Here is a 25,168-nt window from a genome sequence, read left to right as displayed (position 1 = left end):
TTGCGCATCATGAATGAATGTTCTATGCTAAATGTTGAGAAGAAGTTCTCAACAATAAAAACGATATGTGCAAAATTTGCAATTTTAATTGATTCGTCTGTCAGTAACGTAGAATACGATTCATTGCGTTCAAATCTTTTATGTGATACATCGCGAGTTCTATGCAGAATGAAGCTGAACAACTTTACAAGAAATAGCAAAGAGCCAGGGTTTGAAATATTAAACTATAAACAAAGAGCCACAGCCCCAATACGTACCTTGGACAGCAAACAATGATACTTCCAAATCTTGGCGCTCATTCTATTGCTCAATCAATATAACACAATCTGAATGGCAAGGCATGTCATGGAATAATATAAATAAATGGATTGTAAGATTGGTCATGAGAAATATAACACACCCAAACGAGGATCAATACGGCCACAACTAATGAAAGCAACGTGGCCGCTCATTGACCTAACTCGTAAGCCAACAGGATATTGGTCGTGAGCAAATATATAAAAGGGATAGCGCGAACGCAGTCCCCACAAGCAGAAATTACACGACCGAGTTATCCACATTTGGGATAATCGCTAGGGTCAATTTAGTCTGGGTGCAATGACTAAACCTCGCCTAGGCAGAACCGTCTTCGTGATCGCGGTTGACTGCCTCGTCAGGTAAGTATGATTTGTGACGATTGGTTGCGCATCATGAATGAATGTTCTATACTAAATGTTGGTTGCGCGTCTTTCAAATCTTTTATGTGAGACATCGCGAGTTCTTTGCCATCCGATGCAGAATGTAGCTGAACAACTTTACAAGAAATAGCAAAGAGCCAGGGTTTAAAATAATAAACTATAAACAGAGAGCCACAGCCCCAATACGTACCCTTGGACAGCAAACAATTATACTTCCAAATCTTGGCGCTCATTCTATTGCTCAATCAATGGCAACACAATCTGAATGTGGAACTGCAAATAAGGAATCAATCTAGAGACGGTTGGATAAAGGAAATAACTTGGATAATGGCAAGGCATGTCATGGAATAATATCAATGAATGGATTGTAAGATTGTTCATGAGAAATATACCACACCCAAACGAGGATCAATACGGCCACAACTAATGAAAGCAACGTGGCCGCTCATTGACCTAAGCAAATATATAAAAGGGACAGCGCGAACGCAGTCCCACTAGCAGAAATTACGCGACCGAGTTATCCACATTTGGGATAATCGCTAGGGTCAATTTAGCCTGGGTGCAATGACTAAACCTCGCCTAGGCAGAACCGCCTTCGTGATCGCGGTTGACTGCCTCGTCAGGTAAGTATGATTTGTGGCGATTGGTTGCGCATCATGAATGAATGTTCTATGCTAAACGTTGAAAAGAAGTTCTCAACAATAAAAACGATATGTGCAAAAGTTGCAATTTTATTTGATTCGTCTGTCAGTAACATAGAATACGATTCATTGCGTTCAAATCTTTTATGTGATACATCGTGAGTTTTTTGCCATCCGATGCAGAATGAAGCTGAACAACTTTACAAGAAATAGCAAGGACCAGGGGTTGAAACATTAAACTATAAACAAAGAGCCGCAGCTCCGATACGTACCCTAAACAGAGAATAACGATATTTCCGAAACTAGGCGCTCATTCTATTGCTCAATCAATGGCAACACAATCTGAATGTGGAACTGCAAGCAAGGACGGTCGGATAAAGGGATAACTTGGATAATGGCAAAGCATGTCATGGAATAATATCAATAAATGGATTGTAAGATTGGTCATGAGAAATATAACACACCCAAACGAGGATCAATACGGCCACAACTAATGAAAGCAGCGTGGCCGCTCTTTGACCTAACTCGAAAGACAACAAGATTATTGGTAGTGAGCAAGTATATAAAAGGGATAGCGCGAACGCAGTCCCCACTAGCAGAAATTACACGACCGAGTTATCCACATTTGGGATAATCGCTAGGGTCAATTTAGTCTGGGTGCAATGACTAAACCTCGCCTAGGCAGAACCGCCTTCGTGATCGCGGTTGACTGCCTCGTCAGGTAAGTATGGTTTGTGACGATTGGTTGCGCATCATGAATGAATGTTCTATGCTAAACGTTGAGAAGAAGTTCTCCACAATAAAAACGATATGTGCAAAAGTTGCAATTTTAATTGATTCGTCTGTCAGTAACGTAGAATACGATTCATTGCGTTCAAATCTTTTATGTGATACATCGTGAGTTTTTTGCCATCCGATGCAGAATGTAGCTGAATAACTTTACAAGAAATAGCAAGGACCAGGGGTTGAAATATTAAACTATAAACAAAGAGCCGCAGCCCCGATACGTACCTTGGACAGCAAACAATGATACTTCCAAATCTTGGCGCTCATTCTATTGCTCAATCAATGGCAACACAATCTGAATTTGGAACTGCAAATAAGGAATCAATCTAGAGACGGTTGGATAAAGGAAATAACTTGGATAATGGCAAGGCATGTCATGGAATAATATCAATGAATGGATTGTAAGATTGTTCATGAGAAATATACCACACCCAAACGAGGATCAATAAGGCCACAACTAATGAAAGCAACGTGGCCGCTCATTGACCTAACTCGTAAGCCAACAGGATATTGGTCGTGAGCAAATATATAAAAGGGATAGCGCGAACGCAGTCCCCACTAGCAGAAATTACACGACCGAGGTATCCACATTTGGGATAATCGCTAGGGTCAATTTAGTCTGGGTGCAATGACTAAACCTCGCCTAGGCAGAACCGCCTTCGTGATCGCGGTTGACTGCCTCGTCAGGTAAGTATGGTTTGTGACGATTGGTTGCGCATCATGAATGAATGTTCTATGCTAAACGTTGAGAAGAAGTTCTCCACAATAAAAACGATATGTGCAAAAGTTGCAATTTTAATTGATTCGTCTGTCAGTAACGTAGAATACGATTCATTGCGTTCAAATCTTTTATGTGATACATCGTGAGTTTTTTGCCATCCGATGCAGAATGAAGCTGAACAACTTTACAAGAAATAGCAAGGACCAGGGGTTGAAATATTAAACTATAAACAAAGAGCCGCAGCCCCGATACGTACCTTGGACAGCAAACAATGATACTTCCAAATCTTGGCGCTCATTCTATTGCTCAATCAATGGCAACACAATCTGAATGTGGAACTGCAAATAAGGAATCAATCTAGAGACGGTTGGATAAAGGAAATACCTTGGATAATGGCAAGGCATGTCATGGAATAATATCGATGAATGGTTTGTAAGATTGGTCATGAGAAATATACCACACCCAAACGAGGATCAATACGGCCACAACTAATGAAAGCAACGTGGCCGCTCATTTACCTAACTCGTAAGCTAACAGGATATTGGTCGTAAGCAAATATATAAAAGGGATAGCGCGAACGCAGTCCCCACTAGCAGAAATTACACGACCGAGTTATCTACATTTGGGATAATCGCTAGGGTCAATTTAGTCTGGGTGCAATGACTAAACCTCGCCTAGGCAGAACCGCCTACGTGATCACGGTTGACTGCCCCGTCAGGTAAGTATGATTTGTGACGATTGGTTGCGCATCATGAATGAATGTTCTATGCTAAATGTTGAGAAGAAGTTCTCAACAATAAAAACGATATGTGCAAAAGTTGCGATTTTAATTGATTCGTCTGTCAGTAACGTAGAATACGATTCATTGCGTTCAAATCTTTTATGTGATACATCGCGAGTTCTTTGCCATCCGATGGCAGAATGAAACTGAACAACTTTACAAGAAATTGCAAGGACCAGGGGTTTAAATATCAAACTATAAACAAAGAGCCGCAGCTCCGATACGTACCTTAAACAGAGAATAATGATATTTCCGAATCTTGGCGCTCATTCTATTGCTCAATCAATGGCAACACAATCTGAATGTGGAACTGCAAATACGGAATCAATCTAGAGACGGTTGGATGAATGAATAACTTGGATAATGGCAAGGCATGTCATGGAATAATATAAATAAATGGATTGTAAGATTGGTCATGAGAAATATAACACACCCAAACGAGGATCAATACGGCCACAACTAATGAAAGCAACGTGGCCGCTCATTGACCTAAGCAAATATATAAAAGGGACAGCGCGAACGCAGTCCCACTAGCAGAAATTACGCGACCGAGTTATCCACATTTGGGATAATCACTAGGGTCAATTTAGTCTGGGTGCAATGACTAAACCTCGCCTAGGCAGAACCGTCTTCGTGATCGCGGTTGACTGCCTCGTCAGGTAAGTATGATTTGTGACGATTGGTTGCGCATCATGAATGAATGTTCTATACTAAATGTTGAGAAGAAGTTCTCAACAATAAAAACGATATGTGCAAAAGTTGCAATTTTAATTGATTCGTCTGTCAGTAACGTAGAATACGATTCATTGCGTTCAAATCTTTTATGTGAGACATCGCGAGTTCTTTGCCATCCGATGCAGAATGTAGCTGAACAACTTTACAAGAAATAGCAAAGAGCCAGGGTTCAAAATATTAAACTATAAACGAAGAGCCACAGCCCCAATACGTACCCTGGACAGCAAACAATGATACTTCCAAATCTCGGCGCTCATTCTATTGCTCAATCAATGGCAACACAATCTGAATGTGGAACTGCAAATAAGGAATCAATCTAGAGACGGTTGGATAAAGGGATAACTTGGATAATGGCAAGGCATGTCATGAAATAATATAAATAAATGGATGGTAAGATTGGTCATGAGAAATATAACACACCCAAACGAGGATCAATACGGCCACAACTAATGGAAGCAACGTGGCCGCTCATTGACCTAACTCTTAAGCCAACAGGATATTGGTCGTGAGCAAATATATAAAAGGGATAGCGCGAACGCAGTCCTCACAAGCAGAAATTACACGACCGAGTTATCGACATTTGGAATAATCGCTAGGGTCAATTTAGTCTGGGTGCAATGACTAAACCTCGCCTAGGCAGAACCGTCTTCGTGATCGCGGTTGACTGCCTCGTCAGGTAAGTATGATTTGTGACGATTGGTTGCGCATCATGAATGAATGTTCTATGCTAAATGTTGAGAAGAAGTTCTCAACAATAAAAACGATATGTGCAAAATTTGCAATTTTAATTGATTCGTCTGTCAATAACGTAGAATACGATTCATTGCGTTCAAATCTTTTATGTGATACATCGCGAGTTCTATGCAGAATGAAGCTGAACAACTTTACAAGAAATAGCAAAGAGCCAGGGTTTGAAATATTAAACTATAAACAAAGAGCCACAGCCCCAATACGTACCTTGGACAGCAAACAATGATACTTCCAAATCTTGGCGCTCATTCTATTGCTCAATCAATGGCAACACAATCTGAATGTGGAACTGCAAATAAGGAATCAATCTAGAGACGGTTGGATAAAGGGATAACTTGGATAATGGCAAGGCATGTCATGGAATAATATAAATAAATGGATTGTAAGATTGGTCATGAGAAATATAACACACCCAAACGAGGATCAATACGGCCACAACTAATGGAAGCAACGTGGCCGCTCATTGACCTAACTCGTAAGCCAACAGGATATTGGTCGTGAGCAAATATATAAAAGGGATAGCGCGAACGCAGTCCCCACAAGCAGAAATTACACGACCGAGTTATCCACATTTGGGATAATCGCTAGGGTCAATTTAGTCTGGGTGCAATGACTAAACCTCGCCTAGGCAGAACCGTCTTCGTGATCGCGGTTGACTGCCTCGTCAGGTAAGTATGATTTGTGACGATTGGTTGCGCATCATGAATGAATGTTCTATACTAAATGTTGAGAAGAAGTTCTCAACAATAAAAACGATATGTGCAAAAGTTGCAATTTTAATTGATTCGTCTGTCAGTAACGTAGAATACGATCCATGGCGTTCAAATCTTTTATGTGAGACATCGCGAGTTCTTTGCCATCCGATGCAGAATGTAGCTGAACAACTTTACAAGAAATAGCAAAGAGCCAGGGTTTAAAATAATAAACTATAAACAAAGAGCCACAGCCCCAATACGTACCCTTGGACAGCAAACAATTATACTTCCAAATCTTGGCGCTCATTCTATTGCTCAATCAATGGCAACACAATCTGAATGTGGAACTGCAAATAAGGAATCAATCTAGAGACGGTTGGATAAAGGAAATAACTTGGATAATGGCAAGGCATGTCATGGAATAATATCAATGAATGGATTGTAAGATTGTTCATGAGAAATATACCACACCCAAACGAGGATCAATACGGCCACAACTAATGAAAGCAACGTGGCCGCTCATTGACCTAAGCAAATATATAAAAGGGACAGCGCGAACGCAGTCCCACTAGCAGAAATTACGCGACCGAGTTATCCACATTTGGGATAATCGCTAGGGTCAATTTAGCCTGGGTGCAATGACTAAACCTCGCCTAGGCAGAACCGCCTTCGTGATCGCGGTTGACTGCCTCGTCAGGTAAGTATGATTTGTGGCGATTGGTTGCGCATCATGAATGAATGTTCTATGCTAAACGTTGAAAAGAAGTTCTCAACAATAAAAACGATATGTGCAAAAGTTGCAATTTTATTTGATTCGTCTGTCAGTAACATAGAATACGATTCATTGCGTTCAAATCTTTTATGTGATACATCGTGAGTTTTTTGCCATCCGATGCAGAATGAAGCTGAACAACTTTACAAGAAATAGCAAGGACCAGGGGTTGAAACATTAAACTATAAACAAAGAGCCGCAGCTCCGATACGTACCCTAAACAGAGAATAACGCTATTTCCGAAACTAGGCGCTCATTCTATTGCTCAATCAATGGCAACACAATCTGAATGTGGAACTGCAAGCAAGGACGGTCGGATGAAGGGATAACTTGGATAATGGCAAAGCATGTCATGGAATAATATCAATAAATGGATTGTAAGATTGGTCATGAGAAATATAACACACCCAAACGAGGATCAATACGGCCACAACTAATGAAAGCAGCGTGGCCGCTCTTTGACCTAACTCGAAAGACAACAAGATTATTGGTAGTGAGCAAGTATATAAAAGGGATAGCGCGAACGCAGTCCCCACTAGCAGAAATTACACGACCGAGTTATCCACATTTGGGATAATCGCTAGGGTCAATTTAGTCTGGGTGCAATGACTAAACCTCGCCTAGGCGGAACCGCCTTCGTGATCGCGGTTGACTGCCTCGTCAGGTAAGTATGGTTTGTGACGATTGGTTGCGCATCATGAATGAATGTTCTATGCTAAACGTTGAGAAGAAGTTCTCCACAATAAAAACGATATGTGCAAAAGTTGCAATTTTAATTGATTCGTCTGTCAGTAACGTAGAATACGATTCATTGCGTTCAAATCTTTTATGTGATACATCGTGAGTTTTTTGCCATCCGATGCAGAATGAAGCTGAACAACTTTACAAGAAATAGCAAGGACCAGGGGTTGAAATATTAAACTATAAACAAAGAGCCGCAGCCCCGATACGTACCTTGGACAGCAAACAATGATACTTCCAAATCTTGGCGCTCATTCTATTGCTCAATCAATGGCAACACAATCTGAATGTGGAACTGCAAATAAGGAATCAATCTAGAGACGGTTGGATAAAGGAAATAACTTGGATAATGGCAAGGCATGTCATGGAATAATATCAATGAATGGATTGTAAGATTGTTCATGAGAAATATACCACACCCAAACGAGGATCAATAAGGCCACAACTAATGAAAGCAACGTGGCCGCTCATTGACCTAACTCGTAAGCCAACAGGATATTGGTCGTGAGCAAATATATAAAAGGGATAGCGCGAACGCAGTCCCCACTAGCAGAAATTACACGACCGAGGTATCCACATTTGGGATAATCGCTAGGGTCAATTTAGTCTGGGTGCAATGACTAAACCTCGTCTAGGCAGAACCGCCTTCGTGATCGCGGTTGACTGCCTCGTCAGGTAAGTATGGTTTGTGACGATTGGTTGCGCATCATGAATGAATGTTCTATGCTAAACGTTGAGAAGGAGTTCTCCACAATAGAAACGATATGTGCAAAAGTTGCAATTTTAATTGATTCGTCTGTCAGTAACGTAGAATACGATTCATTGCGTTCAAATCTTTTATGTGATACATCGTGAGTTTTTTGCCATCCGATGCAGAATGAAGCTGAACAACTTTACAAGAAATAGCAAGGACCAGGGGTTGAAATATTAAACTATAAACAAAGAGCCGCAGCCCCGATACGTACCTTGGACAGCAAACAATGATACTTCCAAATCTTGGCGCTCATTCTATTGCTCGATCAATGGCAACACAATCTGAATGTGGAACTGCAAATAAGGAATCAATCTAGAGACGGTTGGATAAAGGAAATAACTTGGATAATGGCAAGGCATGTCATGGAATAATATCGATGAATGGATTGTAAGATTGGTCATGAGAAATATACCACACCCAAACGAGGATCAATACGGCCACAACTAATGAAAGCAACGTGGCCGCTCATTTACCTAACTCGTAAGCTAACAGGATATTGGTCGTAAGCAAATATATAAAAGGGATAGCGCGAACGCAGTCCCCACTAGCAGAAATTACACGACCGAGTTATCTACATTTGGGATAATCGCTAGGGTCAATTTAGTCTGGGTGCAATGACTAAACCTCGCCTAGGCAGAACCGCCTACGTGATCACGGTTGACTGGCCCGTCAGGTAAGTATGATTTGTGACGATTGGTTGCGCATCATGAATGAATGTTCTATGCTAAATGTTGAGAAGAAGTTCTCAACAATAAAAACGATATGTGCAAAAGTTGCGATTTTAATTGATTCGTCTGTCAGTAACGTAGAATACGATTCATTGCGTTCAAATCTTTTATGTGATACATCGCGAGTTCTTTGCCATCCGATGGCAGAATGAAACTGAACAACTTTACAAGAAATAGCAAAGAGCCAGGGTTTGAAATATTAAACTATAAACAAAGAGCCACAGCCCCAATACGTACCTTGGACAGCAAACAATGATACTTCCAAATCTTGGCGCTCATTCTATTGCTCAATCAATGGCAACACAATCTGAATGTGGAACTGCAAATAAGGAATCAATCTAGAGACGGTTGGATAAAGGGATAACTTGGATAATGGCAAGGCATGTCATGGAATAATATAAATAAATGGATTGTAAGATTGGTCATGAGAAATATAACACACCCAAACGAGGATCAATACGGCCACAACTAATGAAAGCAACGTGGCCGCTCATTGACCTAACTCGTAAGCCAACAGGATATTGGTCGTGAGCAAATATATAAAAGGGTTAGCGCGAACGCAGTCCCCACAAGCAGAAATTACACGACCGAGTTATCCACATTTGGGATAATCGCTAGGGTCAATTTAGTCTGGGTGCAATGACTAAACCTCGCCTAGGCAGAACCGTCTTCGTGATCGCGGTTGACTGCCTCGTCAGGTAAGTATGATTTGTGACGATTGGTTGCGCATCATGAATGAATGTTCTATACTAAATGTTGAGAAGAAGTTCTCAATCTTTCAAATCTTTTATGTGAGACATCGCGAGTTCTTTGCCATCCGATGCAGAATGTAGCTGAACAACTTTACAAGAAATAGCAAAGAGCCAGGGTTTAAAATAATAAACTATAAACAAAGAGCCACAGCCCCAATACGTACCCTTGGACAGCAAACAATTATACTTCCAAATCTTGGCGCTCATTCTATTGCTCAATCAATGGCAACACAATCTGAATGTGGAACTGCAAATAAGGAATCAATCTAGAGACGGTTGGATAAAGGAAATAACTTGGATAATGGCAAGGCATGTCATGGAATAATATCAATGAATGGATTGTAAGATTGCTCATGAGAAATATACCACACCCAAACGAGGATCAATACGGCCACAACTAATGAAAGCAACGTGGCCGCTCATTGACCTAAGCAAATATATAAAAGGGACAGCGCGAACGCAGTCCCACTAGCAGAAATTACGCGACCGAGTTATCCACATTTGGGATAATCGCTAGGGTCAATTTAGCCTGGGTGCAATGACTAAACCTCGCCTAGGCAGAACCGCCTTCGTGATCGCGGTTGACTGCCTCGTCAGGTAAGTATGATTTGTGGCGATTGGTTGCGCATCATGAATGAATGTTCTATGCTAAACGTTGAAAAGAAGTTCTCAACAATAAAAACGATATGTGCAAAAGTTGCAATTTTATTTGATTCGTCTGTCAGTAACATAGAATACGATTCATTGCGTTCAAATCTTTTATGTGATACATCGTGAGTTTTTTGCCATCCGATGCAGAATGAAGCTGAACAACTTTACAAGAAATAGCAAGGACCAGGGGTTGAAACATTAAACTATAAACAAAGAGCCGCAGCTCCGATACGTACCCTAAACAGAGAATAACGATATTTCCGAAACTAGGCGCTCATTCTATTGCTCAATCAATGGCAACACAATCTGAATGTGGAACTGCAAGCAAGGACGGTCGGATAAAGGGATAACTTGGATAATGGCAAAGCATGTCATGGAATAATATCAATAAATGGATTGTAAGATTGTTCATGAGAAATATACCACACCCAAACGAGGATCAATAAGGCCACAACTAATGAAAGCAACGTGGCCGCTCATTGACCTAACTCGTAAGCCAACAGGATATTGGTCGTGAGCAAATATATAAAAGGGATAGCGCGAACGCAGTCCCCACTAGCAGAAATTACACGACCGAGGTATCCACATTTGGGATAATCGCTAGGGTCAATTTAGTCTGGGTGCAATGACTAAACCTCGCCTAGGCAGAACCGCCTTCGTGATCGCGGTTGACTGCCTCGTCAGGTAAGTATGGTTTGTGACGATTGGTTGCGCATCATGAATGAATGTTCTATGCTAAACGTTGAGAAGAAGTTCTCCACAATAAAAACGATATGTGCAAAAGTTGCAATTTTAATTGATTCGTCTGTCAGTAACGTAGAATACGATTCATTGCGTTCAAATCTTTTATGTGATACATCGTGAGTTTTTTGCCATCCGATGCAGAATGAAGCTGAACAACTTTACAAGAAATAGCAAGGACCAGGGGTTGAAATATTAAACTATAAACAGAGAGCCGCAGCCCCGATACGTACCTTGGACAGCAAACAATGATACTTCCAAATCTTGGCGCTCATTCTATTGCTCAATCAATGGCAACACAATCTGAATGTGGAACTGCAAATAAGGAATCAATCTAGAGACGGTTGGATAAAGGAAATACCTTGGATAATGGCAAGGCATGTCATGGAATAATATCGATGAATGGATTGTAAGATTGGTCATGAGAAATATACCACACCCAAACGAGGATCAATACGGCCACAACTAATGAAAGCAACGTGGCCGCTCATTTACCTAACTCGTAAGCTAACAGGATATTGGTCGTAAGCAAATATATAAAAGGGATAGCGCGAACGCAGTCCCCACTAGCAGAAATTACACGACCGAGTTATCTACATTTGGGATAATCGCTAGGGTCAATTTAGTCTGGGTGCAATGACTAAACCTCGCCTAGGCAGAACCGCCTACGTGATCACGGTTGACTGCCCCGTCAGGTAAGTATGATTTGTGACGATTGGTTGCGCATCATGAATGAATGTTCTATGCTAAATGTTGAGAAGAAGTTCTCAACAATAAAAACGATATGTGCAAAAGTTGCGATATGTGCAAAAGTTGCGATTTTAATTGATTCGTCTGTCAGTAACGTAGAATACGATTCATTGCGTTCAAATCTTTTATGTGATACATCGCGAGTTCTTTGCCATCCGATGGCAGAATGAAACTGAACAACTTTACAAGAAATTGCAAGGACCAGGGGTTGAAATATCAAACTATAAACAAAGAGCCGCAGCTCCGATACGTACCTTAAACAGAGAATAATGATATTTCCGAATCTTGGCGCTCATTCTATTGCTCAATCAATGGCAACACAATCTGAATGTGGAACTGCAAATAAGGAATCAATCTAGAGACGGTTGGATAAATGAATAACTTGGATAATGGCAAGGCATGTCATGGAATAATATAAATAAATGGATTGTAAGATTGGTCATGAGAAATATAACACACCCAAACGAGGATCAATACGGCCACAACTAATGAAAGCAACGTGGCCGTTCATTGACCTAAGCAAATATATAAAAGGGACAGCGCGAACGCAGTCCCACTAGCAGAAATTACGCGACCGAGTTATCCACATTTGGGATAATCACTAGGGTCAATTTAGTCTGGGTGCAATGACTAAACCTCGCCTAGGCAGAACCGTCTTCGTGATCGCGGTTGACTGCCTCGTCAGGTAAGTATGATTTGTGACGATTGGTTGCGCATCATGAATGAATGTTCTATACTAAATGTTGAGAAGAAGTTCTCAACAATAAAAACGATATGTGCAAAAGTTGCAATTTTAATTGATTCGTCTGTCAGTAACGTAGAATACGATTCATTGCGTTCAAATCTTTTATGTGAGACATCGCGAGTTCTTTGCCATCCGATGCAGAATGTAGCTGAACAACTTTACAAGAAATAGCAAAGAGCCAGGGTTCAAAATATTAAACTATAAACGAAGAGCCACAGCCCCAATACGTACCCTGGACAGCAAACAATGATACTTCCAAATCTCGGCGCTCATTCTATTGCTCAATCAATGGCAACACAATCTGAATGTGGAACTGCAAATAAGGAATCAATCTAGAGACGGTTGGATAAAGGGATAACTTGGATAATGGCAAGGCATGTCATGAAATAATATAAATAAATGGATGGTAAGATTGGTCATGAGAAATATAACACACCCAAACGAGGATCAATACGGCCACAACTAATGGAAGCAACGTGGCCGCTCATTGACCTAACTCTTAAGCCAACAGGATATTGGTCGTGAGCAAATATATAAAAGGGATAGCGCGAACGCAGTCCTCACAAGCAGAAATTACACGACCGAGTTATCGACACTTGGAATAATCGCTAGGGTCAATTTAGTCTGGGTGCAATGACTAAACCTCGCCTAGGCAGAACCGTCTTCGTGATCGCGGTTGACTGCCTCGTCAGGTAAGTATGATTTGTGACGATTGGTTGCGCATCATGAATGAATGTTCTATGCTAAATGTTGAGAAGAAGTTCTCAACAATAAAAACGATATGTGCAAAATTTGCAATTTTAATTGATTCGTCTGTCAATAACGTAGAATACGATTCATTGCGTTCAAATCTTTTATGTGATACATCGCGAGTTCTATGCAGAATGAAGCTGAACAACTTTACAAGAAATAGCAAAGAGCCAGGGTTTGAAATATTAAACTATAAACAAAGAGCCACAGCCCCAATACGTACCTTGGACAGCAAACAATGATACTTCCAAATCTTGGCGCTCATTCTATTGCTCAATCAATGGCAACACAATCTGAATGTGGAACTGCAAAAAGGGAATCAATCTAGAGACGGTTGGATAAAGGGATAACTTGGATAATGGCAAGGCATGTCATGGAATAATATAAATAAATGGATTGTAAGATTGGTCATGAGAAATATAACACACCCAAACGAGGATCAATACGGCCACAACTAATGAAAGCAACGTGGCCGCTCATTGACCTAACTCGTAAGCCAACAGGATATTGGTCGTGAGCAAATATATAAAAGGGATAGCGCCAACGCAGTCCCCACAAGCAGAAATTACACGACCGAGTTATCCACATTTGGGATAATCGCTAGGGTCAATTTAGTCTGGGTGCAATGACTAAACCTCGCCTAGGCAGAACCGTCTTCGTGATCGCGGTTGACTGCCTCGTCAGGTAAGTATGATTTGTGACGATTGGTTGCGCATCATGAATGAATGTTCTATACTAATTGTTGAGAAGAAGTTCTCAACAATAAAAACGATATGTGCAAAAGTTGCAATTTTAATTGATTCGTCTGTCAGTAACGTAGAATACGATTCATGGCGTTCAAATCTTTTATGTGAGACATCGCGAGTTCTTTGCCATCCGATGCAGAATGTAGCTGAACAACTTTACAAGAAATAGCAAAGAGCCAGGGTTTAAAATAATAAACTATAAACAAAGAGCCACAGCCCCAATACGTACCCTTGGACAGCAAACAATTATACTTCCAAATCTTGGCGCTCATTCTATTGCTCAATCAATGGCAACACAATCTGAATGTGGAACTGCAAATAAGGAATCAATCTAGAGACGGTTGGATAAAGGAAATAACTTGGATAATGGCAAGGCATGTCATGGAATAATATCAATGAATGGATTGTAAGATTGTTCATGAGAAATATACCACACCCAAACGAGGATCAATACGGCCACAACTAATGAAAGCAACGTGGCCGCTCATTGACCTAAGCAAATATATAAAAGGGACAGCGCGAACGCAGTCCCACTAGCAGAAATTACGCGACCGAGTTATCCACATTTGGGATAATCGCTAGGGTCAATTTAGCCTGGGTGCAATGACTAAACCTCGCCTAGGCAGAACCGCCTTCGTGATCGCGGTTGACTGCCTCGTCAGGTAAGTATGACTTGTGGCGATTGGTTGCGCATCATGAATGAATGTTCTATGCTAAACGTTGAAAAGAAGTTCTCAACAATAAAAACGATTTGTGCAAAAGTTGCAATTTTATTTGATTCGTCTGTCAGTAACATAGAATACGATTCATTGCGTTCAAATCTTTTATGTGATACATCGTGAGTTTTTTGCCATCCGATGCAGAATAAAGCTGAACAACTTTACAAGAAATAGCAAGGACCAGGGGTTGAAACATTAAACTATAAACAAAGAGCCGCAGCTCCGATACGTACCCTAAACAGAGAATAACGCTATTTCCGAAACTAGGCGCTCATTCTATTGCTCAATCAATGGCAACACAATCTGAATGTGGAACTGCAAGCAAGGACGGTCGGATGAAGGGATAACTTGGATAATGGCAAAGCATGTCATGGAATAATATCAATAAATGGATTGTAAGATTGGTCATGAGAAATATAACACACCCAAACGAGGATCAATACGGCCACAACTAATGAAAGCAGCGTGGCCGCTCTTTGACCTAACTCGAAAGACAACAAGATTATTGGTAGTGAGCAAGTATATAAAAGGGATAGCGCGAACGCAGTCCCCACTAGCAGAAATTACACGACCGAGTTATCCACATTTGGGATAATCGCTAGGGTCAATTTAGTCTGGGTGCAATGACTAAACCTCGCCTAGGCGGAACCGCCTTCGTGATCGCGGTTGACTGCCTCGTCAGGTAAGTATGGTTTGTGACGATTGGTTGCGCATCATGAATGAATGTTCTATGCTAAACGTTGAGAAGAAGTTCTCCACAATAAAAACGATATGTGCAAAAGTTGCAATTTTAATTGATTCGTCTGTCAGTAACGTAGAATACGATTCATTGCGTTCAAATCTTTTATGTGATACATCGTGAGTTTTTTGCCATCCGATGCAGAATGAAGCTGAACAACTTTACAAGAAATAGCAAGGACCAGGGGTTGAAATATTAAACTATAAACAAAGAGCCGCAGCCCCGATACGTACCTTGGACAGCAAACAATGATACTTCCAAATCTTGGCGCTCATTCTATTGCTCAATCAATGGCAACACAATCTGAATGTGGAACTGCAAATAAGGAATCAATCTAGAGACGGTTGGATAAAGGAAATAACTTGGATAATGGCAAGGCATGTCATGGAATAATATCAATGAATGGATTGTAAGATTGTTCATGAGAAATATACCACACCCAAACGAGGATCAATAAGGCCACAACTAATGAAAGCAACGTGGCCGCTCATTGACCTAACTCGTAAGCCAACAGGATATTGGTCGTGAGCAAATATATAAAAGGGATAGCGCGAACGCAGTCCCCACTAGCAGAAATTACACGACCGAGGTATCCACATTTGGGATAATCGCTAGGGTCAATTTAGTCTGGGTGCAATGACTAAACCTCGTCTAGGCAGAACCGCCTTCGTGATCGCGGTTGACTGCCTCGTCAGGTAAGTATGGTTTGTGACGATTGGTTGCGCATCATGAATGAATGTTCTATGCTAAACGTTGAGAAGGAGTTCTCCACAATAGAAACGATATGTGCAAAAGTTGCAATTTTAATTGATTCGTCTGTCAGTAACGTAGAATACGATTCATTGCGTTCAAATCTTTTATGTGATACATCGTGAGTTTTTTGCCATCCGATGCAGAATGAAGCTGAACAACTTTACAAGAAATAGCAAGGACCAGGGGTTGAAATATTAAACTATAAACAAAGAGCCGCAGCCCCGATACGTACCTTGGACAGCAAACAATGATACTTCCAAATCTTGGCGCTCATTCTATTGCTCGATCAATGGCAACACAATCTGAATGTGGAACTGCAAATAAGGAATCAATCTAGAGACGGTTGGATAAAGGAAATAACTTGGATAATGGCAAGGCATGTCATGGAATAATATCGATGAATGGATTGTAAGATTGGTCATGAGAAATATACCACACCCAAACGAGGATCAATACGGCCACAACTAATGAAAGCAACGTGGCCGCTCATTTACCTAACTCGTAAGCTAACAGGATATTGGTCGTAAGCAAATATATAAAAGGGATAGCGCGAACGCAGTCCCCACTAGCAGAAATTACACGACCGAGTTATCTACATTTGGGATAATCGCTAGGGTCAATTTAGTCTGGGTGCAATGACTAAACCTCGCCTAGGCAGAACCGCCTACGTGATCACGGTTGACTGGCCCGTCAGGTAAGTATGATTTGTGACGATTGGTTGCGCATCATGAATGAATGTTCTATGCTAAATGTTGAGAAGAAGTTCTCAACAATAAAAACGATATGTGCAAAAGTTGCGATTTTAATTGATTCGTCTGTCAGTAACGTAGAATACGATTCATTGCGTTCAAATCTTTTATGTGATACATCGCGAGTTCTTTGCCATCCGATGGCAGAATGAAACTGAACAACTTTACAAGAAATAGCAAAGAGCCAGGGTTTGAAATATTAAACTATAAACAAAGAGCCACAGCCCCAATACGTACCTTGGACAGCAAACAATGATACTTCCAAATCTTGGCGCTCATTCTATTGCTCAATCAATGGCAACACAATCTGAATGTGGAACTGCAAATAAGGAATCAATCTAGAGACGGTTGGATAAAGGGATAACTTGGATAATGGCAAGGCATGTCATGGAATAATATAAATAAATGGATTGTAAGATTGGTCATGAGAAATATAACACACCCAAACGAGGATCAATACGGCCACAACTAATGAAAGCAACGTGGCCGCTCATTGACCTAACTCGTAAGCCAACAGGATATTGGTCGTGAGCAAATATATAAAAGGGATAGCGCGAACGCAGTCCCCACAAGCAGAAATTACACGACCGAGTTATCCACATTTGGGATAATCGCTAGGGTCAATTTAGTCTGGGTGCAATGACTAAACCTCGCCTAGGCAGAACCGTCTTCGTGATCGCGGTTGACTGCCTCGTCAGGTAAGTATGATTTGTGACGATTGGTTGCGCATCATGAATGAATGTTCTATACTAAATGTTGAGAAGAAGTTCTCAATCTTTCAAATCTTTTATGTGAGACATCGCGAGTTCTTTGCCATCCGATGCAGAATGTAGCTGAACAACTTTACAAGAAATAGCAAAGAGCCAGGGTTTAAAATAATAAACTATAAACAAAGAGCCACAGCCCCAATACGTACCCTTGGACAGCAAACAATTATACTTCCAAATCTTGGCGCTCATTCTATTGCTCAATCAATGGCAACACAATCTGAATGTGGAACTGCAAATAAGGAATCAATCTAGAGACGGTTGGATAAAGGAAATAACTTGGATAATGGCAAGGCATGTCATGGAATAATATCAATGAATGGATTGTAAGATTGCTCATGAGAAATATACCACACCCAAACGAGGATCAATACGGCCACAACTAATGAAAGCAACGTGGCCGCTCATTGACCTAAGCAAATATATAAAAGGGACAGCGCGAACGCAGTCCCACTAGCAGAAATTACGCGACCGAGTTATCCACATTTGGGATAATCGCTAGGGTCAATTTAGCCTGGGTGCAATGACTAAACCTCGCCTAGGCAGAACCGCCTTCGTGATCGCGGTTGACTGCCTCGTCAGGTAAGTATGATTTGTGGCGATTGGTTGCGCATCATGAATGAATGTTCTATGCTAAACGTTGAAAAGAAGTTCTCAACAATAAAAACGATATGTGCAAAAGTTGCAATTTTATTTGATTCGTCTGTCAGTAACATAGAATACGATTCATTGCGTTCAAATCTTTTATGTGATACATCGTGAGTTTTTTGCCATCCGATGCAGAATGAAGCTGAACAACTTTACAAGAAATAGCAAGGACCAGGGGTTGAAACATTAAACTATAAACAAAGAGCCGCAGCTCCGATACGTACCCTAAACAGAGAATAACGATATTTCCGAAACTAGGCGCTCATTCTATTGCTCAATCAATGGCAACACAATCTGAATGTGGAACTGCAAGCAAGGACGGTCGGATAAAGGGATAACTTGGATAATGGCAAAGCATGTCATGGAATAATATCAATAAATGGATTGTAAGATTGTTCATGAGAAATATACCACACCCAAACGAGGATCAATAAGGCCACAACTAATGAAAGCAACGTGGCCGCTCATTGACCTAACTCGTAAGCCAACAGGATATTGGTCGTGAGCAAATATATAAAAGGGATAGCGCGAACGCAGTCCCCACTAGCAGAAATTACACGACCGAGGTATCCACATTTGGGATAATCGCTAGGGTCAATTTAGTCTGGGTGCAATGACTAAACCTCGCCTAGGCAGAACCGCCTTCGTGATCGCGGTTGACTGCCTCGTCAGGTAAGTATGGTTTGTGACGATTGGTTGCGCATCATGAATGAATGTTCTATGCTAAACGTTGAGAAGAAGTTCTCCACAATAAAAACGATATGTGCAAAAGTTGCAATTTTAATTGATTCGTCTGTCAGTAACGTAGAATACGATTCATTGCGTTCAAATCTTTTATGTGATACATCGTGAGTTTTTTGCCATCCGATGCAGAATGAAGCTGAACAACTTTACAAGAAATAGCAAGGACCAGGGGTTGAAATATTAAACTATAAACAGAGAGCCGCAGCCCCGATACGTACCTTGGACAGCAAACAATGATACTTCCAAATCTTGGCGCTCATTCTATTGCTCAATCAATGGCAACACAATCTGAATGTGGAACTGCAAATAAGGAATCAATCTAGAGACGGTTGGATAAAGGAAATACCTTGGATAATGGCAAGGCATGTCATGGAATAATATCGATGAATGGATTGTAAGATTGGTCATGAGAAATATACCACACCCAAACGAGGATCAATACGGCCACAACTAATGAAAGCAACGTGGCCGCTCATTTACCTAACTCGTAAGCTAACAGGATATTGGTCGTAAGCAAATATATAAAAGGGATAGCGCGAACGCAGTCCCCACTAGCAGAAATTACACGACCGAGTTATCTACATTTGGGATAATCGCTAGGGTCAATTCAGTCTGGGTGCAATGACTAAACCTCGCCTAGGCAGAACCGCCTACGTGATCACGGTTGACTGCCCCGTCAGGTAAGTATGATTTGTGACGATTGGTTGCGCATCATGAATGAATGTTCTATGCTAAATGTTGAGAAGAAGTTCTCAACAATAAAAACGATATGTGCAAAAGTTGCGATTTTAATTGATTCGTCTGTCAGTAACGTAGAATACGATTCATTGCGTTCAAATCTTTTATGTGATACATCGCGAGTTCTTTGCCATCCGATGGCAGAATGAAACTGAACAACTTTACAAGAAATTGCAAGGACCAGGGGTTGAAATATCAAACTATAAACAAAGAGCCGCAGCTCCGATACGTACCTTAAACAGAGAATAATGATATTTCCGAATCTTGGCGCTCATTCTATTGCTCAATCAATGGCAACACAATCTGAATGTGGAACTGCAAATAAGGAATCAATCTAGAGACGGTTGGATAAATGAATAACTTGGATAATGGCAAGGCATGTCATGGAATAATATAAATAAATGGATTGTAAGATTGGTCATGAGAAATATAACACACCCAAACGAGGATCAATACGGCCACAACTAATGAAAGCAACGTGGCCGTTCATTGACCTAAGCAAATATATAAAAGGGACAGCGCGAACGCAGTCCCACTAGCAGAAATTACGCGACCGAGTTATCCACATTTGGGATAATCACTAGGGTCAATTTAGTCTGGGTGCAATGACTAAACCTCGCCTAGGCAGAACCGTCTTCGTGATCGCGGTTGACTGCCTCGTCAGGTAAGTATGATTTGTGACGATTGGTTGCGCATCATGAATGAATGTTCTATACTAAATGTTGAGAAGAAGTTCTCAACAATAAAAACGATATGTGCAAAAGTTGCAATTTTAATTGATTCGTCTGTCAGTAACGTAGAATACGATTCATTGCGTTCAAATCTTTTATGTGAGACATCGCGAGTTCTTTGCCATCCGATGCAGAATGTAGCTGAACAACTTTACAAGAAATAGCAAAGAGCCAGGGTTCAAAATATTAAACTATAAACGAAGAGCCACAGCCCCAATACGTACCCTGGACAGCAAACAATGATACTTCCAAATCTCGGCGCTCATTCTATTGCTCAATCAATGGCAACACAATCTGAATGTGGAACTGCAAATAAGGAATCAATCTAGAGACGGTTGGATAAAGGGATAACTTGGATAATGGCAAGGCATGTCATGAAATAATATAAATAAATGGATGGTAAGATTGGTCATGAGAAATATAACACACCCAAACGAGGATCAATACGGCCACAACTAATGGAAGCAACGTGGCCGCTCATTGACCTAACTCTTAAGCCAACAGGATATTGGTCGTGAGCAAATATATAAAAGGGATAGCGCGAACGCAGTCCTCACAAGCAGAAATTACACGACCGAGTTATCGACACTTGGAATAATCGCTAGGGTCAATTTAGTCTGGGTGCAATGACTAAACCTCGCCTAGGCAGAACCGTCTTCGTGATCGCGGTTGACTGCCTCGTCAGGTAAGTATGATTTGTGACGATTGGTTGCGCATCATGAATGAATGTTCTATGCTAAATGTTGAGAAGAAGTTCTCAACAATAAAAACGATATGTGCAAAATTTGCAATTTTAATTGATTCGTCTGTCAATAACGTAGAATACGATTCATTGCGTTCAAATCTTTTATGTGATACATCGCGAGTTCTATGCAGAATGAAGCTGAACAACTTTACAAGAAATAGCAAAGAGCCAGGGTTTGAAATATTAAACTATAAACAAAGAGCCACAGCCCCAATACGTACCTTGGACAGCAAACAATGATACTTCCAAATCTTGGCGCTCATTCTATTGCTCAATCAATGGCAACACAATCTGAATGTGGAACTGCAAAAAGGGAATCAATCTAGAGACGGTTGGATAAAGGGATAACTTGGATAATGGCAAGGCATGTCATGGAATAATATAAATAAATGGATTGTAAGATTGGTCATGAGAAATATAACACACCCAAACGAGGATCAATACGGCCACAACTAATGAAAGCAACGTGGCCGCTCATTGACCTAACTCGTAAGCCAACAGGATATTGGTCGTGAGCAAATATATAAAAGGGATAGCGCCAACGCAGTCCCCACAAGCAGAAATTACACGACCGAGTTATCCACATTTGGGATAATCGCTAGGGTCAATTTAGTCTGGGTGCAATGACTAAACCTCGCCTAGGCAGAACCGTCTTCGTGATCGCGGTTGACTGCCTCGTCAGGTAAGTATGATTTGTGACGATTGGTTGCGCATCATGAATGAATGTTCTATACTAATTGTTGAGAAGAAGTTCTCAACAATAAAAACGATATGTGCAAAAGTTGCAATTTTAATTGATTCGTCTGTCAGTAACGTAGAATACGATTCATGGCGTTCAAATCTTTTATGTGAGACATCGCGAGTTCTTTGCCATCCGATGCAGAATGTAGCTGAACAACTTTACAAGAAATAGCAAAGAGCCAGGGTTTAAAATAATAAACTATAAACAAAGAGCCACAGCCCCAATACGTACCCTTGGACAGCAAACAATTATACTTCCAAATCTTGGCGCTCATTCTATTGCTCAATCAATGGCAACACAATCTGAATGTGGAACTGCAAATAAGGAATCAATCTAGAGACGGTTGGATAAAGGAAATAACTTGGATAATGGCAAGGCATGTCATGGAATAATATCAATGAATGGATTGTAAGATTGTTCATGAGAAATATACCACACCCAAACGAGGATCAATACGGCCACAACTAATGAAAGCAACGTGGCCGCTCATTGACCTAAGCAAATATATAAAAGGGACAGCGCGAACGCAGTCCCACTAGCAGAAATTACGCGACCGAGTTATCCACATTTGGGATAATCGCTAGGGTCAATTTAGCCTGGGTGCAATGACTAAACCTCGCCTAGGCAGAACCGCCTTCGTGATCGCGGTTGACTGCCTCGTCAGGTAAGTATGACTTGTGGCGATTGGTTGCGCATCATGAATGAATGTTCTATGCTAAACGTTGAAAAGAAGTTCTCAACAATAAAAACGATTTGTGCAAAAGTTGCAATTTTATTTGATTCGTCTGTCAGTAACATAGAATACGATTCATTGCGTTCAAATCTTTTATGTGATACATCGTGAGTTTTTTGCCATCCGATGCAGAATAAAGCTGAACAACTTTACAAGAAATAGCAAGGACCAGGGGTTGAAACATTAAACTATAAACAAAGAGCCGCAGCTCCGATACGTACCCTAAACAGAGAATAACGCTATTTCCGAAACTAGGCGCTCATTCTATTGCTCAATCAATGGCAACACAATCTGAATGTGGAACTGCAAGCAAGGACGGTCGGATGAAGGGATAACTTGGATAATGGCAAAGCATGTCATGGAATAATATCAATAAATGGATTGTAAGATTGGTCATGAGAAATATAACACACCCAAACGAGGATCAATACGGCCACAACTAATGAAAGCAGCGTGGCCGCTCTTTGACCTAACTCGAAAGACAACAAGATTATTGGTAGTGAGCAAGTATATAAAAGGGATAGCGCGAACGCAGTCCCCACTAGCAGAAATTACACGACCGAGTTATCCACATTTGGGATAATCGCTAGGGTCAATTTAGTCTGGGTGCAATGACTAAACCTCGCCTAGGCGGAACCGCCTTCGTGATCGCGGTTGACTGCCTCGTCAGGTAAGTATGGTTTGTGACGATTGGTTGCGCATCATGAATGAATGTTCTATGCTAAACGTTGAGAAGAAGTTCTCCACAATAAAAACGATATGTGCAAAAGTTGCAATTTTAATTGATTCGTCTGTCAGTAACGTAGAATACGATTCATTGCGTTCAAATCTTTTATGTGATACATCGTGAGTTTTTTGCCATCCGATGCAGAATGAAGCTGAACAACTTTACAAGAAATAGCAAGGACCAGGGGTTGAAATATTAAACTATAAACAAAGAGCCGCAGCCCCGATACGTACCTTGGACAGCAAACAATGATACTTCCAAATCTTGGCGCTCATTCTATTGCTCAATCAATGGCAACACAATCTGAATGTGGAACTGCAAATAAGGAATCAATCTAGAGACGGTTGGATAAAGGAAATAACTTGGATAATGGCAAGGCATGTCATGGAATAATATCAATGAATGGATTGTAAGATTGTTCATGAGAAATATACCACACCCAAACGAGGATCAATAAGGCCACAACTAATGAAAGCAACGTGGCCGCTCATTGACCTAACTCGTAAGCCAACAGGATATTGGTCGTGAGCAAATATATAAAAGGGATAGCGCGAACGCAGTCCCCACTAGCAGAAATTACACGACCGAGGTATTCACATTTGGGATAATCGCTAGGGTCAATTTAGTCTGGGTGCAATGACTAAACCTCGCCTAGGCAGAACCGCCTTCGTGATCACGGTTGACTGCCTCGTCAGGTAAGTATGATTTGTGACGATTGGTTGCGCATCATGAATGAATGTTCTATGCTGAATGTTGAGAAGAAGTTCTCAACAATTAAAACGATATGTGCAAAAGTTGCGATTTCAATTGATTCGTCTGTCAGTAACGTAGAATACGATTCATTGCGTTCAAATCTTTTATGTGATACATCGCGAGTTCTTTGCCATCCGATGCAGAATGAAGCTGAACAACTTTACAAGAAATAGCAAAGAGCCAGGGTTTAAAATAATAAACTATAAACAAAGAGCCACAGCCCCAATACGTACCCTTGGACAGCAAACAATTATACTTCCAAATCTTGGCGCTCATTCTATTGCTCAATCAATGGCAACACAATCTGAATGTGGAACTGCAAATAAGGAATCAATCTAGAGACGGTCGGATAAAGTGATAACTTGGATAATGGCAAAGCATGTCATGGAATAATATCAATAAATGGATTGTAAGATTGGTCATGAGAAATATAACACACCCAAACGAGGATCAATACGGCCACAACTAATGAAAGCAGCGTGGCCGCTCATTGACCTAACTCGAAAACCAACAAGATTATTGGTAGTGAGCAAATATATAAAAGGGATAGCGCGAACGCAGTCCCCACTAGCAGAAATTACACGACCGAGTTATCCACATTTGGGATAATCGCTAGTGTCAATTTAGTCTGGGTGCAATGACTAAACCTCGCCTAGGCAGAACCGCTTACGTGATCACGGTTGACTGCCTCGTCAGGTAAGTATGATTTGTGACGATTGGTTGCGCATCATGAATGAATGTTCTATGCTAAATGTTGAGAAGAAGTTCTCAACAATAAAAACGATATTTGCAAAAGTTGCGATTTTAATTGATTCGTCTGTCAGTAACGTAGAATACGATTCATTGCGTTCAAATATTTTATGTGATACATCGCAAGTTCTTTGCCATCCGATGCAGAATGAAGCTGAACAACTTTACAAGAAATAGCAAAGAGCCAGGGTTTAAAATAATAAACTATAAACAA

At 40.9% G+C, this 25,168-nt stretch overlaps 34 non-coding genes across 34 annotated transcripts; all 34 read right to left on the bottom strand.

Annotated features, from left to right (window-relative positions):
- Positions 1-501: 501 nt before the first annotated feature.
- On the bottom strand, positions 502-664 carry LOC144424146 (U1 spliceosomal RNA). The gene has a single exon (XR_013476510.1). It is a non-coding gene; the product is annotated as a U1 spliceosomal RNA (small nuclear RNA).
- A 482-nt stretch (positions 665-1,146) lies between these two features.
- LOC144423270 (U1 spliceosomal RNA) lies at positions 1,147-1,308 on the bottom strand. The gene has a single exon (XR_013475764.1). It is a non-coding gene; the product is annotated as a U1 spliceosomal RNA (small nuclear RNA).
- A 576-nt stretch (positions 1,309-1,884) lies between these two features.
- Positions 1,885-2,047, bottom strand: LOC144423822 (U1 spliceosomal RNA). Its single transcript, XR_013476188.1, has one exon. It is a non-coding gene; the product is annotated as a U1 spliceosomal RNA (small nuclear RNA).
- Positions 2,048-2,636: 589 nt separating this feature from the next.
- Positions 2,637-2,799, bottom strand: LOC144424162 (U1 spliceosomal RNA). The gene has a single exon (XR_013476526.1). It is a non-coding gene; the product is annotated as a U1 spliceosomal RNA (small nuclear RNA).
- Positions 2,800-3,388: 589 nt separating this feature from the next.
- LOC144423313 (U1 spliceosomal RNA) lies at positions 3,389-3,551 on the bottom strand. Its single transcript, XR_013475807.1, has one exon. It is a non-coding gene; the product is annotated as a U1 spliceosomal RNA (small nuclear RNA).
- Positions 3,552-4,111: 560 nt separating this feature from the next.
- On the bottom strand, positions 4,112-4,273 carry LOC144423380 (U1 spliceosomal RNA). The gene has a single exon (XR_013475874.1). It is a non-coding gene; the product is annotated as a U1 spliceosomal RNA (small nuclear RNA).
- Positions 4,274-4,862: 589 nt separating this feature from the next.
- LOC144423467 (U1 spliceosomal RNA) lies at positions 4,863-5,025 on the bottom strand. Its single transcript, XR_013475961.1, has one exon. It is a non-coding gene; the product is annotated as a U1 spliceosomal RNA (small nuclear RNA).
- A 579-nt stretch (positions 5,026-5,604) lies between these two features.
- LOC144424145 (U1 spliceosomal RNA) lies at positions 5,605-5,767 on the bottom strand. Its single transcript, XR_013476509.1, has one exon. It is a non-coding gene; the product is annotated as a U1 spliceosomal RNA (small nuclear RNA).
- A 562-nt stretch (positions 5,768-6,329) lies between these two features.
- LOC144423269 (U1 spliceosomal RNA) lies at positions 6,330-6,491 on the bottom strand. Its single transcript, XR_013475763.1, has one exon. It is a non-coding gene; the product is annotated as a U1 spliceosomal RNA (small nuclear RNA).
- Positions 6,492-7,067: 576 nt separating this feature from the next.
- On the bottom strand, positions 7,068-7,230 carry LOC144424108 (U1 spliceosomal RNA). Its single transcript, XR_013476472.1, has one exon. It is a non-coding gene; the product is annotated as a U1 spliceosomal RNA (small nuclear RNA).
- Positions 7,231-7,819: 589 nt separating this feature from the next.
- Positions 7,820-7,982, bottom strand: LOC144423224 (U1 spliceosomal RNA). Its single transcript, XR_013475718.1, has one exon. It is a non-coding gene; the product is annotated as a U1 spliceosomal RNA (small nuclear RNA).
- A 589-nt stretch (positions 7,983-8,571) lies between these two features.
- LOC144423478 (U1 spliceosomal RNA) lies at positions 8,572-8,734 on the bottom strand. Its single transcript, XR_013475972.1, has one exon. It is a non-coding gene; the product is annotated as a U1 spliceosomal RNA (small nuclear RNA).
- A 589-nt stretch (positions 8,735-9,323) lies between these two features.
- LOC144423177 (U1 spliceosomal RNA) lies at positions 9,324-9,487 on the bottom strand. Its single transcript, XR_013475671.1, has one exon. It is a non-coding gene; the product is annotated as a U1 spliceosomal RNA (small nuclear RNA).
- Positions 9,488-9,976: 489 nt separating this feature from the next.
- Positions 9,977-10,138, bottom strand: LOC144423267 (U1 spliceosomal RNA). Its single transcript, XR_013475761.1, has one exon. It is a non-coding gene; the product is annotated as a U1 spliceosomal RNA (small nuclear RNA).
- A 575-nt stretch (positions 10,139-10,713) lies between these two features.
- Positions 10,714-10,876, bottom strand: LOC144424161 (U1 spliceosomal RNA). Its single transcript, XR_013476525.1, has one exon. It is a non-coding gene; the product is annotated as a U1 spliceosomal RNA (small nuclear RNA).
- Positions 10,877-11,465: 589 nt separating this feature from the next.
- LOC144423311 (U1 spliceosomal RNA) lies at positions 11,466-11,628 on the bottom strand. Its single transcript, XR_013475805.1, has one exon. It is a non-coding gene; the product is annotated as a U1 spliceosomal RNA (small nuclear RNA).
- A 578-nt stretch (positions 11,629-12,206) lies between these two features.
- On the bottom strand, positions 12,207-12,368 carry LOC144423379 (U1 spliceosomal RNA). The gene has a single exon (XR_013475873.1). It is a non-coding gene; the product is annotated as a U1 spliceosomal RNA (small nuclear RNA).
- A 589-nt stretch (positions 12,369-12,957) lies between these two features.
- LOC144423492 (U1 spliceosomal RNA) lies at positions 12,958-13,120 on the bottom strand. Its single transcript, XR_013475986.1, has one exon. It is a non-coding gene; the product is annotated as a U1 spliceosomal RNA (small nuclear RNA).
- A 579-nt stretch (positions 13,121-13,699) lies between these two features.
- On the bottom strand, positions 13,700-13,862 carry LOC144423147 (U1 spliceosomal RNA). The gene has a single exon (XR_013475641.1). It is a non-coding gene; the product is annotated as a U1 spliceosomal RNA (small nuclear RNA).
- A 562-nt stretch (positions 13,863-14,424) lies between these two features.
- On the bottom strand, positions 14,425-14,586 carry LOC144423266 (U1 spliceosomal RNA). Its single transcript, XR_013475760.1, has one exon. It is a non-coding gene; the product is annotated as a U1 spliceosomal RNA (small nuclear RNA).
- A 576-nt stretch (positions 14,587-15,162) lies between these two features.
- On the bottom strand, positions 15,163-15,325 carry LOC144424107 (U1 spliceosomal RNA). The gene has a single exon (XR_013476471.1). It is a non-coding gene; the product is annotated as a U1 spliceosomal RNA (small nuclear RNA).
- A 589-nt stretch (positions 15,326-15,914) lies between these two features.
- LOC144423222 (U1 spliceosomal RNA) lies at positions 15,915-16,077 on the bottom strand. Its single transcript, XR_013475716.1, has one exon. It is a non-coding gene; the product is annotated as a U1 spliceosomal RNA (small nuclear RNA).
- A 589-nt stretch (positions 16,078-16,666) lies between these two features.
- Positions 16,667-16,829, bottom strand: LOC144423477 (U1 spliceosomal RNA). Its single transcript, XR_013475971.1, has one exon. It is a non-coding gene; the product is annotated as a U1 spliceosomal RNA (small nuclear RNA).
- Positions 16,830-17,419: 590 nt separating this feature from the next.
- LOC144424143 (U1 spliceosomal RNA) lies at positions 17,420-17,582 on the bottom strand. The gene has a single exon (XR_013476507.1). It is a non-coding gene; the product is annotated as a U1 spliceosomal RNA (small nuclear RNA).
- A 489-nt stretch (positions 17,583-18,071) lies between these two features.
- On the bottom strand, positions 18,072-18,233 carry LOC144423265 (U1 spliceosomal RNA). Its single transcript, XR_013475759.1, has one exon. It is a non-coding gene; the product is annotated as a U1 spliceosomal RNA (small nuclear RNA).
- A 575-nt stretch (positions 18,234-18,808) lies between these two features.
- Positions 18,809-18,971, bottom strand: LOC144424160 (U1 spliceosomal RNA). Its single transcript, XR_013476524.1, has one exon. It is a non-coding gene; the product is annotated as a U1 spliceosomal RNA (small nuclear RNA).
- Positions 18,972-19,560: 589 nt separating this feature from the next.
- LOC144423336 (U1 spliceosomal RNA) lies at positions 19,561-19,723 on the bottom strand. Its single transcript, XR_013475830.1, has one exon. It is a non-coding gene; the product is annotated as a U1 spliceosomal RNA (small nuclear RNA).
- A 560-nt stretch (positions 19,724-20,283) lies between these two features.
- On the bottom strand, positions 20,284-20,445 carry LOC144423377 (U1 spliceosomal RNA). The gene has a single exon (XR_013475871.1). It is a non-coding gene; the product is annotated as a U1 spliceosomal RNA (small nuclear RNA).
- A 589-nt stretch (positions 20,446-21,034) lies between these two features.
- Positions 21,035-21,197, bottom strand: LOC144423491 (U1 spliceosomal RNA). Its single transcript, XR_013475985.1, has one exon. It is a non-coding gene; the product is annotated as a U1 spliceosomal RNA (small nuclear RNA).
- Positions 21,198-21,776: 579 nt separating this feature from the next.
- Positions 21,777-21,939, bottom strand: LOC144423146 (U1 spliceosomal RNA). Its single transcript, XR_013475640.1, has one exon. It is a non-coding gene; the product is annotated as a U1 spliceosomal RNA (small nuclear RNA).
- Positions 21,940-22,501: 562 nt separating this feature from the next.
- On the bottom strand, positions 22,502-22,663 carry LOC144423264 (U1 spliceosomal RNA). The gene has a single exon (XR_013475758.1). It is a non-coding gene; the product is annotated as a U1 spliceosomal RNA (small nuclear RNA).
- Positions 22,664-23,239: 576 nt separating this feature from the next.
- On the bottom strand, positions 23,240-23,402 carry LOC144424106 (U1 spliceosomal RNA). Its single transcript, XR_013476470.1, has one exon. It is a non-coding gene; the product is annotated as a U1 spliceosomal RNA (small nuclear RNA).
- Positions 23,403-23,991: 589 nt separating this feature from the next.
- Positions 23,992-24,154, bottom strand: LOC144423236 (U1 spliceosomal RNA). The gene has a single exon (XR_013475730.1). It is a non-coding gene; the product is annotated as a U1 spliceosomal RNA (small nuclear RNA).
- A 591-nt stretch (positions 24,155-24,745) lies between these two features.
- LOC144423315 (U1 spliceosomal RNA) lies at positions 24,746-24,908 on the bottom strand. The gene has a single exon (XR_013475809.1). It is a non-coding gene; the product is annotated as a U1 spliceosomal RNA (small nuclear RNA).
- Positions 24,909-25,168: the final 260 nt, after the last annotated feature.

The sequence above is a fragment of the Styela clava genome, chromosome 5 (assembly GCF_964204865.1).
Source record: "Styela clava chromosome 5, kaStyClav1.hap1.2, whole genome shotgun sequence".
Taxonomy (NCBI): Eukaryota; Metazoa; Chordata; class Ascidiacea; order Stolidobranchia; family Styelidae; genus Styela; species Styela clava.
The sequence above is the reverse complement of the archived record's forward strand: the minus strand, read 5'-3'. Positions and strand labels throughout refer to the sequence as shown.